We start from the raw sequence: 12375 nt of genomic DNA, 5'->3' as shown, positions 1-12375 counted from the left end.
CTTCTTAGAACCAGAAAGAAAACCTTTATGGCCTTTTTAATGATAGGTGGGGCCAGTAAATAATGTATTTTATACCTTTTTTGCCTGGCATAATTTAGCCCTGGCAATGGCTCCTAGAACCAGAAAGAAAATTTCAATGGACCTTTTTAATGTGAGGTGTGGCCATTGATCAATTTTAGATTCCATAGATTTCTGCCTGGCATAATTAAGCCGTGGCAATGGTTCTTAGAACCAGAAAGCAAACTCCAACAGCCTTTTACTAATGCTAGATCTGGCTGTTGATTTATGAAAGATCTTATAGTTTTCTAGCTTTGGAGAATAAGGGATGGAACAAGTGCTGGCAAATTTTCCTTGGAAGAGACAACACTTGTTGGGCACATCAGAAGAAGAAAGAAGTCTGAAAGAAGAAACAAGGAAGCAGGAAAATGTCTGCAGACCAAGACTGTTGGTCTTCAGCTGTTATGTCATCATCTATGCTGTGTGGTAAGTTTGGCTGAATCTTACAGTCCCCCAAGGTTTTAGGATATGGGTGGGGTTCATATTCCACTACTTTATGCTAATAAGGGTAACCCTGCATATCAAATAAAAGAATGCACCATTGAGTATTGTGAATCTTAGGAGTAAAACTCTAGTAGCAACTGAAGTAACGTTGATTTTTTTAATTTTATTTCAAAGGCATGTACCACACCAACTTAGAAGACAGACTATTCACTTGCCAGCCTGTGGGGTTGATAGTAAAAATAGAAATTTAGCCCTAGCAATGGTTCTTAGAACCAGGATGAATATATAAATGGCCCTTTTTAATACTAGATGTGGCCAATAATTGATAATAGATTTTATATCTTTTTTGCCTGGCATAATTTAGCACTGGCAAAGGTTCTTAGAACTAGAAAGAAAACCTCTATAGCCTTTTTTACTATGAGGTGTGGCCAGTAATTGATAATCGGTTTTATACCTTTTTTGCCTGGCATAATTTAGCTCTGGCATTGGCTCCTTGAACCAGAAAGAAAATTTCAATGGACCTTTTTAATGTGAGGTGTGGCCATTGATCAATTTTAGATTTCATAGATTTCTGCCTGGCATAATTAAGCCCTGGCAATGGTTCTTAGAACCAGAAGGAAACCTCAACAGCCTTTTACTAATGCTAGATATGGCTGTTGATTTATGAAAGATCTTATAGTTTTCTAGCTTTGGAGAATAAGGGATGGAGCAAGTGCTGGCAAATTTTCCTTGGAAGAGACAACACTTGTTGGGCACATCAGAAGAAGAAAGAAGTCTGAAAGAAGAAACCAGAAAGCAGGAAAATGTCTCCAGACCAAGACTGTTGGTCTTCTGCTGTTATGTCATCATCCATGCTGTGTGGTAAGTTTGGCTGAATCTTACAGTCCCCCAAGGTTTTAGGATATGGGTGGGGTTCATCTTCCACTACTTTATGCTAATCAGGGTAACCCTGCACATCAAATAAAAGAATGCACCACTGAGTATTGTGAATCTTAGGAGTAAAACTCCAGTAGCAACTGAAGTAACGTTGATTTTTTTAATTTTATTTCAAAGGCATGTACCACACCAACTTAGAAGACAGACTATTCACTTGCCAGCCTGCGGGGTTGATAGGAAAAATAGAAATTTAGCCCTAGCAATGGTTCTTAGAACCCGTATGAATATCTAAATGGCCCTTTTTAATAATAGATGTGGTCAATAATTGATAATAGATTTTATACCTTTTTTGCCTGGCATAATTTAGCCCTGGCAAAGGTTCTTAGAACCAGAAAGAAAACCTTTATGGCCTTTTTTAATGATAGGTGGGGCCAGTAAATAATGTATTTTATACCTTTTTTGCCTGGCATAATTTAGCCCTGGCAATGGCTCCTAGAACCAGGATGAATATATAAATGGCCCTTTTTAATACTAGATGTGGCCAATAATTGATAATAGATTTTATATCTTTTTTGCCTGGCATAATTTAGCACTGGCAAGAGGTTCTTAGAACTAGAAAGAAAACCTCTATAGCCTTTTTTACTATGAGGTGTGGCCAGTAATTGATAATCGGTTTTATACCTATTTTGCCTGGCCTAATTTAGCTCTGGCATTGGCTCCTAGAACCAGAAAGAAAATTTCAATGGACCTTTTTAATGTGAGTTGTGGCCATTGATCAATTTTAGATTTCATAGATTTCTGCCTGGCATAATTAAGCCCTGGCAATGGTTCTTAGAACCAGAAGGAAACCTCAACAGCCTTTTACTAATGCTAGATATGGCTGTTGATTTATGAAAGATCTTATAGTTTTCTAGCTTTGGAGAATAAGGGATGGAGCAAGTGCTGGCAAATTTTCCTTGGAAGAGACAACACTTGTTGGGCACATCAGAAGAAGAAAGAAGTCTGAAAGAAGAAACCAGAAAGCAGGAAAATGTCTCCAGACCAAGACTGTTGGTCTTCAGCTGTTATGTCATCATCTATGCTGTGTGGTAAGTTTGGCTGAATCTTACAGTCCCCCAAGGTTTTAGGATACGGGTGGGGTTCATCTTCCACTACTTTATGCTAATAAGGGTAACCCTACATATGAAATAAGTAACGTTGATTTTTATTTTATTTCAAAGGCATGTACCACACCAACTTAGAAGACAGACTATTCACTTGCCAGCCTGCGGGGTTGATAGTAAAAATAGAAATTTAGCCCTAGCAATGGTTCTTAGAACCCGTATGAATATCTAAATGGCCCTTTTTAATACTAGATGTGGCCAATAATTGATAATAGATTTTATATCTTTTTTGCCTGGCATAGTTTAGCCCTGGCAAAGCTTCTTAGAACCAGAAAGAAAACCTTTATGGCCTTTTTAATGATAGGTGGGGCCAGTAAATAATGTATTTTATACCTTTTTTGCCTGGCATAATTTAGCCCTGGCAATGGCTCCTAGAACCAGAAAGAAAATTTCAATGGACCTTTTTAATGTGAGGTGTGGCCATTGATCAATTTTAGATTCCATAGATTTCTGCCTGGCATAATTAAGCCGTGGCAATGGCTCCTAGAACCAGAAAGAAAATTTCAATGGACCTTTTTAAGGAGAGGTGTGGCCATTGATCAATTTTAGATTCCATAGATTTCTGCCTGGCATAATTAAGCCGTGGCAATGGTTCTTAGAACCAGAAGGAAACCTCAACAGCCTTTTACTAATGCTAAATCTGGCTGTTGATTTATGAAAGACCTTATAGTTTTCTAGCTTTGGAGAATAAGGGATGGAGCAAGTGCTGGCAAATTTTCCTTGGAAGAGACAACACTTGTTGGGCACATCAGAAGAAGAAAGAAGTCTGAAAGAAGAAACCAGAAAGCAGGAAAATGTCTCCAGACCAAGACTGTTGGTCTTCAGCTGTTATGTCATCATCTATGCTGTGTGGTAAGTTTGGCTGAATTTTACAGTCCCCCAAGGTTTTAGGATATGGGTGGGGTTCATCTTCCACTACTTTATGCTAATCAGGGTAACCCTGCATATGAAATAAAAGAATGCACCACTGAGTATTGTGAATCTTAGGAGTAAAACTCCAGTAGCAAATGAAGTAACATTGATTTTTTTAATTTTATTTCAAAGGCATGTACCACACCAACTTAGAAGACAGACTATTCACTTGCCAGCCTGCGGGGTTGATAGTAAAAATAGAAATTTAGCCCTAGCAATGGTTCTCAGAACCATTATGGAGATCTAAATGGCCCTTTTTAATACTAGATGTGGCCAATAATCGATAATGTATTTTATACCTTTTTTGCCTGGCATAATTTAGCCCTGGCAATGGCTCCTTCAACCAGAAAGAAAATTTCAATGGACCTTTTTAATGTGAGGTGTGGCCATTGATCAATTTTAGATTTCATAGATTTCTGCCTGGCATAATTAAGCCCTGGCAATGGTTCTTAGAACCAGAAGGAAACCTCAACAGCCTTTTACTAATGCTAAATCTGGCTGTTGATTTATGAAAGACCTTATAGTTTTCTAGCTTTGGAGAATAAGGGATGGAGCAAGTGCTGGCAAATTTTCCTTGGAAGAGACAACACTTGTTGGGCACATCAGAAGAAGAAAGAAGTCTGAAAGAAGAACCCAGAAAGCAGGAAAATGTCTCCAGACCAAGACTGTTGGCCTTCTGCTGTTATGTCATCATCTATGCTGTGTGGTAAGTTTGGCTGAGTCTTACAGTCCCCCAAGGTTTTATGATATGGGTGGGGTTCATCTTCCACTACTTTATGCTAATCAGGGTAACCCTACATATGAAATAAGTAACGTTGATTTTTTTTTTATTTCAAAGGCATGTACCACACCAACTTAGAAGACGGACTATTCACTTGCCAGCCTGCGGGGTTGATATTAAAAATAGAAATTTAGCCCTAGCAATGGTTCTTAGAACCCGTATGAATATCTAAATGACCCTTTTTAATACTAGATGTGGCCAATAATTGATAATAGATTTTATACCTTTTTTGCCTGGCATAATTTAGCCCTGGCAAACGTTCTTAGAACTAGAAAGGAAACCTCTATGGCCTTTTTTACTATGAGGTGTGGCCAGTAATTGATAATCGGTTTTATACCTATTTTGCCTGGCCTAAGTTAGCTCTGGCAAAGGTTCTTAGAACCAGAAAGAAAACCTCTATGGCCATGTTTAATGATAGGTGGGGCCAGTAACTAATTTATTTTATACCTTTTTTGCCTGGCATAATTTAGCCCTGGCAATGGCTCCTAGAACCAGAAAGAAAATTTCAATGGACCTTTTAATGTGAGGTGTGGCCATTGATCAATTTTAGATTTCATAGATTTCTGCCTGGCATAATTAAGCCCTGGCAATGGTTCTTAGAACCAGAAAGCAAACTCCAACAGCCTTTTACTAATGCTAGATCTGGCTGTTGATTTATGAAAGATCTTATAGTTTTCTAGCTTTGGAGAATAAGGGATGGAGCAAGTGCTGGCAAATTTTCCTTGGAAGAGACAACACTTGTTGGGCACATCAGAAGAAAAAAGAAGTCTGAAAGAAGAAACCAGAAAGCAGGAAAATGTCTCCAGACCAAGACTGTTGGTCTTCAGCTGTTATGTCATCATCTATGCTGTGTGGTAAGTTTGGCTGAGTCTTACAGTCCCCCAAGGTTTTAGGATATGGGTGGGGTTCATCTTCCACTACTTTATGCTAATCAGGGTAACCCTGCACATCAAATAAAAGAATGCACCACTGAGTATTGTGAATCTTAGGAGTAAAACTCCAGTAGCAACTGAAGTAACGTTGATTTTTTAAATTTTATTTCAAAGGCATGTACCACACCAACTTAGAAGACAGACTATTCACTTGCCAGCCTGCGGGGTTGATAGGAAAAATAGAAATTTAGCCCTAGCAATGGTTCTTAGAACCCGTATGAATATCTAAATGGCCCTTTTTAATACTAGATGTGGCCAATAATTGATAATAGATTTTATACCTTTTTTTGCCTGGCATAATTTAGCCCTGGCAAAGGTTCTTAGAACCAGAAAGAAAACCTTTATGGCCTTTTTTAATGATAGGTGGGGCCAGTAAATAATGTATTTTATATCTTTTTTGCCTGGCATAATTTAGCACTGGCAAAGGTTCTTAGAACTAGAAAGAAAACCTCTATAGCCTTTTTTACTATGAGGTGTGGCCAGTAATTGATAATCGGTTTTATACCTATTTTGCCTGGCCTAATTTAGCTCTGGCATTGGCTCCTAGAACCAGAAAGAAAATTTCAATGGACCTTTTTAATGTGAGGTGTGGCCATTGATCAATTTTAGATTTCATAGATTTCTGCCTGGCATAATTAAGCCCTGGCAATGGTTCTTAGAACCAGAAAGAAACCTCAACAGCCTTTTACTAATGCTAGATCTGGCTGTTGATTTATGAAAGATCTTATAGTTTTCTAGCTTTGGAGAATAAGGGATGGAGCAAGTGCTGGCAAATTTTCCTTGGAAGAGACAACACTTGTTGGGCACATCAGAAGGATAAAGAAGTCTGAAAGAAGAAACCAGAAAGCAGGAAAATGTCTCCAGACCAAGACTGTTGGTCTTCAGCTGTTATGTCATCATCTATGCTGTGTGGTAAGTTTGGCTGAGTCTTACAGTCCCCCAAGGTTTTAGGATATGGGTGGGGTTCATCTTCCACTACTTTATGCTAATCAGGGTAACCCTGCATATGAAATAAAAGAATGCACCACTGAGTATTGTGAATCTTAGGAGTAAAACTCCAGTAGCAAATGAAGTAACATTGATTTTTTAAATTTTATTTCAAAGGCATGTACCACACCAACTTAGAAGACAGACTATTCACTTGCCAGCCTGCGGGGTTGATAGTAAAAATAGAAATTTAGCCCTAGCAATGGTTCTCAGAACCATTATGGAGATCTAAATGGCCCTTTTTAATACTAGATGTGGCCAATAATCGATAATGTATTTTATACCTTTTTTGCCTGGCATAATTTAGCCCTGGCAATGGCTCCTTCAACCAGAAAGAAAATTTCAATGGACCTTTTTAATGTGAGGTGTGGCCATTGATCAATTTTAGATTTCATAGATTTCTGCCTGGCATAATTAAGCCCTGGCAATGGTTCTTAGAACCAGAAGGAAACCTCAACAGCCTTTTACTAATGCTAAATCTGGCTGTTGATTTATGAAAGACCTTATAGTTTTCTAGCTTTTATAGATTTTATATCTTTTTTGCCTGGCATAATTTAGCCCTGGCAAACGTTCTTAGAACTAGAAAGAAAACCTCTATGGCCTTTTTTACTATGAGGTGTGGCCAGTAATTGATAATAGATTTTATACCTTTTTTGCCTGGCATAATTTAGCCCTGGCAAAGGTTCTTAGAACCAGAAAGAAAACCTCTATGGCCTTTTTTAATGATAGGTGGGGCCAGTAAATAATGTATTTTATACCTTTTTTGCCTGGCATAATTTAGCCCTGGCAATGGCTCCTAGAACCAGAAAGAAAATTTCAATGGACCTTTTTAAGGAGAGGTGTGACCATTGATCAATTTTAGATTCCATAGATTTCTGCCTGGCATAATTAAGCCGTGGCAATGGTTCTTAGAACCAGAAAGCAAACTCCAACAGCCTTTTACTAATGCTAGATCTGGCTGTTGATTTATGAAAGATCTTATAGTTTTCTAGCTTTGGAGAATAAGGGATGGAACAAGTGCTGGCAAATTTTCCTTGGAAGAGACAACACTTGTTGGGCACATCAGAAGAAGAAAGAAGTCTGAAAGAAGAAGCCAGAAAGCAGGAAAATGTCTCCAGACCAAGACTGTTGGTCTTCAGCTGTTATGTCATCATCTATGCTGTGTGGTAAGTTTGGCTGAATCTTACAGTCCCCTAAGGTTTTAGGATACGGGTGGGGTTCATCTTCCACTACTTTATGCTAATAAGGGTAACCCTACATATGAAATAAGTAACGTTGATTTTTTTTTTATTTCAAAGGCATGTACCACACCAACTTAGAAGACAGACTATTCACTTGCCAGCCTGCGGGGTTGATAGTAAAAATAGAAATTTAGCCCTAGCAATGGTTCTTAGAACCAGGATGAATATATAAATGGCCCTTTTTAATACTAGATGTGGCCAATAATTGATAATAGATTTTATATCTTTTTTGCCTGGCATAACTTAGCCCTGGCAAACGTTCTTAGAACTAGAAAGGAAACCTCTATGGCCTTTTTTACTATGAGGTGTGGCCAGTAATTGATAATCGGTTTTATACATATTTTGCCTGGCCTAAGTTAGCTCTGGCAAAGGTTCTTAGAACCAGAAAGAAAACCTCTATGGCCATGTTTAATGATAGGTGGGGCCAGTAACTACTTTATTTTATACCTTTTTTGCCTGGCATAATTTAGCCCTGGCAATGGCTCCTAGAACCAGAAAGAAAATTTCAATGGACCTTTTTAATGTGAGGTGTGGCCATTGATCAATTTTAGATTTCATAGATTTCTGCCTGGCATAATTAAGCCCTGGCAATGGTTCTTAGAACCAGAAGGAAACCTCAACAGCCTTTTACTAATGCTAGATCTGGCTGTTGATTTATGAAAGATCTTATAGTTTTCTAGCTTTGGAGAATAAGGGATGGAGCAAGTGCTGGCAAATTTTCCTTGGAAGAGACAACACTTGTTGGGCACATCAGAAGAAGAAAGAAGTCTGAAAGAAGAAGCCAGAAAGCAGGAAAATGTCTCCAGACCAAGACTGTTGGTCTTCTGCTGTTACATCATCATCTATGCTGTGAGGCAGGTTTGGTTGAGTCTTACAGCCCCCCAAGATTTTAGGATCCGGGTGGGGTTCATCTTCCACTACTTTATGCTAATAAGGGTAACCCTGCATATGAAATAAAAGAATGCACCACTGTGTATTGTGAATCTTAGGAGTAAAACTCCAGTAGCAAATGAAGTAACGTTGATTTTTTTATTTTATTTCAAAGGCATGTACCACACCAACTTAGAAGACAGACTATTCACTTGCCAGCCTGCGGGGTTGATAGTAAAAATAGAAATTTATCCATAGCAATGGTTCTTAGATCCAGTATGAAAATCTAAATTTAATACTATTGGCCCTTTTTAATACTAGATGGGGCCAATAATCGATAACGTATTTTATATGTTTTTTGCCTGGCATAATTTAGCCCTGGCAAAGGTTCTTAGAAGCAGAAAGAAAACCTCTATGGCCCTTTTTAATGATAGGTGGGGCCAGTAACTAATATATTTTATACCTTTTTTGCCTGACATAATTTAGCCCTAGCAATGGTTCTTAGAACCAGAGTAAAACCCTCAATGCCCCTGTTTAATTCTAGGTGGGGCTAGTAATTAATAAGGAGGAACCGGACTGTGGGGGCCATAGGCTTGCTCTGTTAAAAAGTCCTATTGCTAACATGTTGTGAGCTGCCCTGAGTCTAAGGAGAAGGGCGGAAGAAAAATCAAATAAGTACATAAATAAAGAATATATATTATACCCTTTTTGCCCGGCATAATTTAGCCCTGGCAATGGTTCTTAGAACCGCAGAGAATAACCCACTGGCCATTTTTAATGCTAGGTGTGGCCGGTGATGTGTAGAAGATTTTAGAACTTCTGAGATTGGGGGGTGGGAAAAATGGAATTGTTCTTGGAAAGAGACAGCCCTTGTTCAGCATGGCAGAGGAAGAAACAAGCCAAAGAAGGAAAAAAAGTGAAAGTAAGTTGAGTTGAGACTTGTATTCTTCTGGGCATAATGGAGAGGGGTGGTGGTCTTCCACTAACAGATAGCCCCTTTTGCCAAGGCAAGCAAGGGTAACCCTGCCTTTGAAGTAATAGTCTATTCACTATGACAATCGTTAATTGTTCTACCTTATGATTCTTGACAAAAGTATCTTTTTTTTAATATACCCTGAGAGCATCTGCACCAAAGACAAATTCCTTGTGTTTCCAATCACACTTGGCCAATAAATAATTATGTTCTTTCCTATTCTGTTTTTAAGGGTAATATTGCAGTAACGTTTATTTTTATCTCAAGGGAGTGTGGTACAGTGTCTTAGAAGAGAGAAGACTGAATTTCCCGCCTCCAGTGTTGAGAAGAGAAGAAGGAAGAGACAGCAAGAATGAACATGATCTTCGCCAAGAAATGCAGCTCACCCTGTCAATCAAAACTGACCTGTAGGAAAATCAATGGGGTTGTAAGCCATTAATGCACCACACTACACATTTGAATGCTGTCTGTGTCTGTTGATAGGTAATAGAATTTCTAGTTTTCTTGCCTAGCGTAGTTTCATCTGTGGTTTTTAGACTCAGAAAGAAAAGGTCAAGTATTCTTTTAAGTATGTTTGATGATGTATATAAGATTCAATGGTTTTCTTGCCCCTTGGCTATTAGAGCAGGCAATGGTTCTTAAAACCAAGAAGAATCTCTATGGCCCTCTCTAATGCTAGGCGTGGTCAGAGATTCTTAAAGTAGTAATTAGTTATTTGAGAAGGCCCCCAAAGCATCCCACATACCAACATAGACATGGATATGATAGGGAGTTGATGGGGTGTATTGCTTGGGAGAAAGGCTGCACTGTTCCTTAATTCCATCTGCCCTCAGACCCCCACACACGACGGTGGAAATGCCATGGCACCCCTGGGTGAAGGAGGCCTTCCAGTCCCTGAGATATCAGTCTGGGTGAATCACACTGGAAGGGTCCAGAGCGCTCAGAGAGAAGGCTCTCCCAGTCCCTGAGGATCCCAGATGGTCCCAGAGCGAGCGATGGGGGTGAATCACACTGGGAGGGTCCAGAGCGCTCAGAGAGAAGGCTCTCCCAGTCCCTGAGGATCCCAAATGGTCCCAGAGCGAGCGATGGGGGTGAATCACACTGGGAGGGTCCAGAGCGCTCAGAGAGAAGGCTCTCCCAGTCCCTGAGGATCCCAAATGGTCCCTGAGCGAGCGATGGGGGTGAATTACACTGGGAAGGTCCAGAGCGCTCAGAGAGAAGGCTCTCCCAGTCCCTGAGGATCCCAACTGGTCCCTGAGCGAGCGATGGGGGTGAATCACACTGGAAGGGTCCAGAGCGCTCAGAGAGAAGGCTCTCCCAGTCCCTGAGGATCCCAACTGGTCCCTGAGCGAGCGATGGGGGTGAATCACACTGGGAGGGTCCAGAGCACTCAGAGAGAAGGCTCTCCCAGTCCCTGAGGATCCCAACTGGTCCCTGAGCGAGCGATGGGGGTGAATCACACTGGGAGGGTCCAGAGCACTCAGAGAGAAGGCTCTCCCAGTCCCTGAGGATCCCAGATGGTCCCTGAGCGAGCGATGGGGGTGAATCACACTGGGAGGGTCAAGAGCGCTCAGAGAGAAGGCTCTCCCAGTCCCTGAGGATCCCAGATGGTCCCTGAGCGAGCGATGGGGGTGAATCACACTGGGAGGGTCAAGAGCGCTCAGAGAGAAGGCTCTCCCAGTCCCTGAGGATCCCAGATGGTCCCTGAGCGAGCGATGGGGGTGAATTACACTGGGAGGGTCCAGAGCGCTCAGAGAGAAGGCTCTCCCAGTCCCTGAGGATCCCAACTGGTCCCTGAGCGAGCGATGGGGGTGAATCACACTGGGAGGGTCAAGAGCGCTCAGAGAGAAGGCTCTCCCAGTCCCTGAGGATCCCAGATGGTCCCTGAGCGAGCGATGGGGGTGAATCACACTGGGAGGGTCCAGAGCGCTCAGAGAGAAGGCTCTCCCAGTCCCTGAGGATCCCAACTGGTCCCTGAGCGAGCGATGGGGGTGAATCACACTGGGAGGGTCCAGAGCGCTCAGAGAGAAGGCTCTCCCAGTCCCTGAGGATCCCAGATGGTCCCAGAGCGAGCGACGGGGGTGAATCACACTGGGAGGGTCCAGAGCGCTCAGAGAGAAGGCTCTCCCAGTCCCTGAGGATCCCAACTGGTCCCTGAGCGAGCGATGGGGGTGAATCACACTGGGAGGGTCCAGAGCGCTCAGAGAGAAGGCTCTCCCAGTCCCTGAGGATCCCAGATGGTCCCAGAGCGAGCGCTGGGGGTGAATCACACTGGGAGGGTCCAGAGCGCTCAGAGAGAAGGCTCTCCCAGTCCCTGAGGATCCCAACTGGTCCCTGAGCGAGCGATGGGGGTGAATCACACTATGAGGGTCCAGAGCGCTCAGAGAGAAGGCTCTCCCAGTCCCTGAGGATCCCAGATGGTCCCAGAGCGAGCGACGGGGGTGAATCACACTGGGAGGGTCCAGAGCGCTCAGAGAGAATGCTCTCCCAGTCCCTGAGGATCCCAAATGGTCCCTGAGCGAGCGATGGGGGTGAATCACACTGGGAGGGTCAAGAGCGCTCAGAGAGAAGGCTCTCCCAGTCCCTGAGGATCCCAGATGGTCCCTGAGCGAGCGATGGGGGTGAATCACACTGGGAGGGTCCAGAGCGCTCAGAGAGAAGGCTCTCCCAGTCCCTGAGGATCCCAACTGGTCCCTGAGCGAGCGATGGGGGTGAATCACACTGGGAGGGTCCAGAGCGCTCAGAGAGAAGGCTCTCCCAGTCCCTGAGGATCCCAGATGGTCCCAGAGCGAGCGACGGGGGTGAATCACACTGGGAGGGTCCAGAGCGCTCAGAGAGAAGGCTCTCCCAGTCCCTGAGGATCCCAACTGGTCCCTGAGCGAGCGATGGGGGTGAATCACACTGGGAGGGTCCAGAGCGCTCAGAGAGAAGGCTCTCCCAGTCCCTGAGGATCCCAGATGGTCCCAGAGCGAGCGCTGGGGGTGAATCACACTGGGAGGGTCCAGAGCGCTCAGAGAGAAGGCTCTCCCAGTCCCTGAGGATCCCAACTGGTCCCTGAGCGAGCGATGGGGGTGAATCACACTATGAGGGTCCAGAGCGCTCAGAGAGAAGGCTCTCCCAGTCCCTGAGGATCCCAGAT

Source organism: Erythrolamprus reginae, chromosome 6 (assembly GCF_031021105.1).
Source record: "Erythrolamprus reginae isolate rEryReg1 chromosome 6, rEryReg1.hap1, whole genome shotgun sequence".
In the NCBI taxonomy this organism is placed as follows: domain Eukaryota; kingdom Metazoa; phylum Chordata; class Lepidosauria; order Squamata; family Dipsadidae; genus Erythrolamprus; species Erythrolamprus reginae.
The sequence above is the reverse complement of the archived record's forward strand: the minus strand, read 5'-3'. Positions refer to the sequence as shown.